At 57.4% G+C, this 7,108-nt stretch overlaps 1 non-coding gene across 1 annotated transcript; it reads left to right on the forward strand.

Annotated features, from left to right (window-relative positions):
* Nucleotides 1-6,656: 6,656 nt before the first annotated feature.
* TRNAD-GUC lies at nt 6,657-6,728 on the forward strand. Its single transcript has one exon. It is a non-coding gene; the product is annotated as a tRNA-Asp (tRNA).
* The last annotated feature ends 380 nt before the right edge of the window (nt 6,729-7,108 follow it).

The raw sequence follows: 7,108 nt of genomic DNA on the forward strand, positions 1-7,108 counted from the left end.
TTATAAAATTACAGTGTAGACACTTGGGCTTGAGCCCAGCCTCTGAGACCCCACGAGGGGTGAGAGGCTCCGAGTCTGGGCTCCAGTCTGAGCCCCAGGAGCCCAAATCAGATCATCCAGGCCAGGGGGATTTTATCACAGTATAGATGCCCTCTCAGGGTATGTCTACACTGCAATGTAAGCCCAGGGTTAGCAGAAGTCATGTCAGCAGCCCCAACACATAAACCTAAACCACGAGGGAAAGACCCACCCCTCAAATAAGCTGGGCAGTGTCCTTCTCCCTACGGTTTGTAAGTCCAGCAACCAAAAGCCCTTTAACATGAGCCCCCCTCTCTGCACCCCACTCACAGCTGTTGTCCTTAGTCAGTGCAAGCCCAGAGGTGCCTCTGTAGAGTTCACCTGCCAGCCTAGGTGGAAAAGGGGGAAAATAAGAAGGCACCGTAGTCACTATGTCACCTGCCTAGTAAGTGCTATTGTTAGAGGTAGAAGGGGAGATGTTTGCTCAGGGCTTGTGATGTCAGCAAACAAGTCTTGTCTATTGCTGTAGTTTTAATTCAAAGATCAAAAAAGGAATATTAACATTTATGATGATACTTGAGTGAAATAGTATTATTGTCTCTGTGTCTCTTTGAAGGTCGTGCTAACCTGGATCTGAACTGTTTAATGGGTAAATTACCCTGTGCTAATTGCCAGGATGTTTGGGAGAAAGAGTTAAGCCTGTTGTTTTCTCAGGCTGAAAGGCTGCTGGAAATATATAAGAAGCCTGGGACATGATCCTGCTTCATCTCAGATCTGCTTTGGGTTTCAAGAGGGGGAAACCTTAAGCCATAAGGATTGAGATCCCCAGTCACTGACTGGAGTCACCCTGAATATGGAAATTGGACTATAACTTCTCGACCATTTCTAAAAGGACTTTTGGCAACTACAAGCTCACGTCTGCTATGCATCTGAACCTCAAGAATTGAATTCAAGTCTGTCTGTATATTGATCTTTTAACCAACACTCTCTCTGTCTCTTTTCTTTTTAAATAAATTTTAGCTTAGTTAATAAGAATTGTCTGTAGCGTGTATTTGGGGTAAGATCTAAGTTATAATTGAACCTGGGTATGTGGCTGATCCTTTGGGATTGGAAGAACCTTTTCTTTTATATGATGAGATCAGATTTTCAGGAATTATCATCATATCTGACATGTGTGTCTGGACGGAGGCCTGAGGCTGGGCACTTTAAGGGAACTGCGTGGTTTGGACTTCTGAGTAACCAGTGAGGTGCTACAGAAGCTGTTTTGTGCTGGTTGGTAAATCTAAGTTTTAGAATAACCACCAGCGTTTGGGGTGTGTCTGCCCCGTTTTGTTTGCAGTTCACCCTGATTGAGTGACCTCAGCTTGCTCCCACGGGCAGCACCGTCACACTTCTCCTTTCTAGTCACACTTTCTACACATCTAACATTAGTATATAATGTAATACAGATCTATCCCAACACCTGCCGGAGGTCCTCTGGTAAGGTGGATTCGGTGGCATGCCTGCGGGAGGTCTGCCGGTCCCGCGCCTTCGGCGTAACCACCACCGAATTGCCGCTGAAGCTGCGGGACTGGCAGAGCTCCCGCAGGCATGCCGCCTAATCTGCATTACCAGGGGACCTCCTGAAGGCAGCCTGACTGCCACCCTCACAGCGATCGGCAGGCCGCCCTCCGCAGCTTGCTGCGCTGGTGCCTGGAGCCGCCCCTGTCCCTGACCCAGGGCAGAGGATATTGGAAGCTGAACATCCAGAGCTTGCAAGACAAAGGAGCAGGGGGTGAGGCCTGGCGGTGTTGGCAGAACGGGAAAGCATCAGAGGGTTCTATGACAACCAGGGGGATTGGTGGGAGTCGGTGAGGGAGGAGTTGGCGGCTTTGTTCCAGCAGTCGGGCAAACACCACAACATTAAAGAAACCAGCAGTGCCAAGTCCTGCAGCGTCGCCTGTGGGATTTCCACAAGAGCATCCAGGCAGGGGAGCCAGTCAGCGTTTGACTGTACGACCGGACCAAGCGACAGCTGCCTGAGTTCCAGGAGATGAGGCTGCAGCTGGCCGATATGAGCGGGAGCACCGAGTGAAGGGAGGGGCGGCCTCCCCTGACATTTTTGCAGCCTGCAGGGAATGGAGACAAAGCAGGGGGATGCAGGGACTCAGGGCAGGACCCACGGATCCGGCAGTGCAGGACCACAGTCGCTGGAGGAGGAGAGAGAGTCCTGTGAGAGGAAGCTGCTGGTGGGAAGCAATAAGTGCAGAGTGCAAACCAGCCAAGAGTCACAGGGATCTAGAAAATAAAACAACAGCAGGTCCCATGGTGTAATGGGCAGCGCTCAGGACTTTGATTAATGGAATCTGAGTTCAAATCTTCCTGGGACCTCCTGGAGATATATTAGTTTGCTGCCAAGCCCTGGAGCTTAATGTGCTTTGTTACTCTCTCCCTGGCTGAACTAGAGTGATGTTTTTTTTACTCCTCCTCCTGGGTAACTGGTGCCCATTGGAGATAGGTCTTTGGTCCAACTAGCCGCTAGAGGGTGGGGTCCTAGAACTTAACAGTCTGGCTAGAGATTCCTGCGGGTTGACCTGATGGTTGGGTTTCTTGCTGCTTCACCTGATACCCACAACTTTGGTCCCTGTAGCTGCCACACTCTTCCTCTTCCCACATGGAGCCCAGCACCTCTCCTCCTCTGGGCACCTAGATGGCTCCAAGGGATGGCTTAAAAGCCACAGAACAATTGAGGTCAGGGCAAGAGGAGGGCAGGACCATGCCTATGTGTGGCCAGCAGATGGGCACAAAGACACCCGGCCAGCCTGCTCCCTGCTCCCTTCCATGCCAAACCCCCACTGAAGGCCACCCACAGACCAGCATTCGTTCATGCGGGGTGGCTGCTGATGCTCTGTGGCCAACATCAGAAGATGGCAGGAAAGCAGGGCCAGCCCCCTGGTGGGGCCTCTGACCGTTCCCACTCTCTGTGCTCACTTTGGCAGTGGGGCAGGAGATTTTACCCCAAGAGGCTTTTCCCCAGCTGGCGAGAAGCAGAGAAACACCCAGGCTCCCAAGGCGCTATGTAGCAACCCCCTCAAGCACAGGGAGAGGCGCACACTTGGAAGAGGGAAACTGCTCCACACGCTAGCCCGGGCAGCCGCCCATTTTCTTTGGCAAGTCAGGAAGGGCAAAGGCGAGACTGCAAGCACCTGGGGCTCATGCCCCAGCCTGTGTGACACCCAACCCCCAACTCCTTCCCGGGGCTCTAGCTGAAGCCAGAGCATTGGCCTGAGCGGCCAAGAAGAGGTTCCAGCCCTGAAGGGAGCAGGACGTTCAGCACAAAGGTAAAACTGCACAAACACAACCACAAAGGGACTCGACCCCTCAATCGCCTGATCCGAAGTCAGACACCTTATCCGTTAGGCCACGTGGTCACAGGAACAAAACCTCTCCAAGCACTTCTTTGGAAAAGGCAGACACTGTGTTTCTCAGGTCCTCTACTGAGTGGGGCCGAGACTCTCTGGGCACAAGAAGTCGAGTTCCCAGCGAGATGTGAGACAATTCTCTGGAGCCAGGTACAGGACTTGGCAGGGAGGCTCAGGCATGAGGGATTGGGGTGCAGCGGACAGACCGGCTATCTAGGTGCTTAGATTTGGTCTCACTGAGGAGAAGGAGGAATCCTGCTGACAGGCAGTGGCTGTGGAGAAAAAGTGGGATGTCCAGGCTGCTCAGGTCTCCTTCTTCCAGCTCCTCATCTGGCTGGGCTGCTCCACCGGCCTGGACAAGTCCTCTGCATGCACAGCAAATAGCCCAAGAGCCATGTCTGCCCGACCTGTGCTGGGGGGTGAGCGTCTGTCTTCCCTGTCCCATCTGCGCTAGAGCAGACCACTAGATTGAGAGAGACAGTCAACAACTATTAAGGCTAAGATTATATAAAGGGGGTCACAGAATTTGTGACTTTCAGAGATCTCAGTGACATTTTCCACCTCAGCCCTGGGGCAGCAAGACTGGAGCTGTCGGCCGGTGGGGGCCTCACAGCTATCAGCCACGAGTGCCGGAAGGGGCTCCCACAGGCCCATGCCACCACGGATGGACCCCACAGCTCCCAGCTGCTGTGGGTGGATCCAAGAGCTCCCAGCCACCACATGTGACAGGGGGACCCTAGAGCTCCCAGTGGGGTGACTGGGTTATAAAGTCCGGTCAGCCATGCTGCGGGGCTCAGGCAGGCTGGTCCCTACGTGTCCTAGGGCACCGCACTGTGCCCTGGAAGTGGCCAGTAGGTCCCCCCTGCTGCGCCGCTGACCAGGAGCCGCCCGAGGTAAGTCTGCACCCCAACCCCTTGCTCCAGCCCTGAACCCCCCCAAACCCAGAGCCCCCTCTTGCACCCCAGAGCCCTCACCCCCGCTGCCCCAGCCCAGAGCTTCCTCCCACACCTGGAACCGATCATCCCTGTCTCCACCCCAGAGCCATCACCCCGTCCTGGACCCCGACCCCCTGTCTCAACCCACAGCCCCCTCCTGCACTCTGAATCCCTCGGCCCCACCCTGCAGCCTGGAGCCCCCTCCTCCACCCCAAACCCCTCATCTCCCCACAGCTCCCACAGGCAGACCCTGGAGCTCCCAGCAGCCATGGGTGGCGGGGGAGCCCCCACAGCCCCACACCATTGCGTATGGACCCTGCGGCTCCTACGAGTGGACCCCAGAGCTCCCAGCTGCTGCGGATGGACCCAGGATTTCCCAACAGGCCTTGATGGCGTGAGGACCCTGCAGCCCCACGTCATTGCTAACAGACCCTGCAGCGCCGAAGCCCCGGGAGCTCCCGGCCGCCCCAGGCAGGAGAGGAGCCCCCAGCGCTCAGACACCGCAGGCAGAGCTGGGAGCTCCCAGTCACCGGGGCAGGGGGATGAGGAGAAGCCGCAGCCCCCGGCCATTGCAGGTGGCCCCGCAGCTCCCAGCCGCCGCGGGCGGGCGGACGCCAGAGCCCCCAGCTGCCATCGGGACCCCGCGGCCCCCGGCCGCCACGGGCAGGAACCATCACCCCGCGACCGGCAGGAAACAGCCGCGCCCGGAAGCGCCTCGCGCCCTGTGACCCCCCCCGCCCCATGCTGTGGCTTCTCGCCAGGCGGGAGGTGGCGCCGCTGCTGCGGTCTCGGTTCCTCCGCCCGGCAGCAGGACCCGGCCCCGCGCGCCGCTTCTCGCGGGCGGCGCTGAGCTCTGAGCGCACAAGGCCCTGGCGGCTCCGCCCCGCATCACTGTCAGACAACGTCACCAATGGGAGATGAGCCTGTCAGAACCGTCAGTTGGGGAGGGCCCAATGGGAGACCAGCTTTCAGATACCAGCCCCGCATGAGGGCCAATGGGAGACCAGCTGTCAGAGACCCGCCCTGCACGAGGGCCAATGGGAGATCAGCTGTCAGAAAACACTAGGCAGGCCAGCACCAGCCAACCAGGAACCGCCCCTCATCTCAAGCACCCAGACAGCCCCACCCCGACCTGTCCTATGCCCCACAGCAGCAGCCAGCACCGGGTGGCTCCTGTCGTGCCCCACTCCCAGCAACCTCCAAAGCAGAGTCTCAATTCCCCTCCCCCACTGCTGCTCTTCCTTAGGTAACGAGAACCCCGCCCAGACACCCAAAAAGAGGGACACACTTTCTGCTTTCCACAACCACCAACCCCCCCCTCCACTGCCTGATGCTCAGCCCCTTCCCCATGTCTGGCCACACGCTCCCAGCTCAGGGTGACCATACACTCCCTGTCGGGGCAGGCTGTGCTCAGCCCGGCTTCCCACAGCCTGCACTAAACATGTGGGGCCCAACCCCAAAACTTACTCATATTTTACCCCAATGGCCGCAAACTGCCGCTTTTAATATATGCAAATAATGTGCTGCCACGCTCAGGCCACGCCCCAGCTCTCCAGTGGAGCCACACAGCAGAGAACCAGGTGATATTTAAATTAGCCAGGACGTCGCTCAGTCATTGCCCTCTGCTCCCAGCAGGTGGCGCCGGAGAGCTCCGAGCTCGCTCACTTCCCTTTCTCGCGTCGGCTTCAGCCCCCGGGTTACAAACGCACCGACCGGGGAGCAGGAGTGCGGGGCTGCTCCAGGGTGACCAGATGTCCCATGTTTAAAGGGACAGGCCGGTCTGGGAGGACTTTTTCTTATATAGGAGCCTATTACCCCCCACCCCGTCCCGTTTTCCAGTTTCTTCAATGTCACCCTATGGGGCAGCTCTGCGGGGACGGACTTGCACACTTGGGAGCCATCAGCCGGATCTGCGTGCCAGGGAAGCTGCGTCCCTCCAGAGGCGCTTGAGAAGCCAAAGGGGCCGTGGGTGAGTTTGTGATGAGGGGAGTCTGAAGTGTGGAAGGGGGAGGGTGTCAAGAGGAGGTTTTGAGAGGAAAAACGGTGCTGCTGAGCTGGTAGGTGAGGGCAAGGTCCCAGGCGGGTGTTGTGTGAGGAGCTGTGTAGGCCCGGAAAGGCGTCCTGCTGGGCAAGGGCAGGTGAGGAGGGCCAGGGCTTTTTCCAGGGCTGTTGCTGCGGCCAAAGCCTTTGGGAAGCAGAAGAGGGCCAGGGGTATTGTTGCTTGCTGGGGCCCATGCAACGGTGTAGGTGTACGCTGACCATAGCTGGTTTGTGGGAGCTGGGGTCACTTACTGTGCCCCTTTTCTCGTTAGTATAGTGGTGAGTATCCCCGCCTGTCACGCGGGAGACCGGGGTTCGATTCCCCGACGGGGAGGGCGACCCCTTTTGCAGGGGGGACAAAGAAATCCCTGGCCTGCCCACCACAAGCCTTGCATTCTCCTTCGACGGCCACTTCCCTTCGCACCCCGCACTGATGACTTTCACCTCCAGAGAGACAATTACCTCGCAAGGACACGCTCGCCCTAGCCAAAGCCTCCCCCGAGGCCTGCACGTGGGGACACGTTTCAGAGCGGCAAAGGGAAATAGGCTGGCCAGGGGCATGAGGACAATGGCCCAGACAAACAGGGAGGGACTTGGTCCAGGGGTGGAGGAAGACAGAAAAAGGGACAGGCATTGGGATTGGCTTCCTGTCTTTTTTCCTTTGCTCAGCATTTGACCTGTGACTGTAATGGGGAGACTTGAGAAAGACCTGTG

The sequence above is a fragment of the Mauremys mutica genome, unplaced genomic scaffold (assembly GCF_020497125.1).
Source record: "Mauremys mutica isolate MM-2020 ecotype Southern unplaced genomic scaffold, ASM2049712v1 Super-Scaffold_100198, whole genome shotgun sequence".
NCBI lineage: Eukaryota > Metazoa > Chordata > Testudines > Geoemydidae > Mauremys > Mauremys mutica.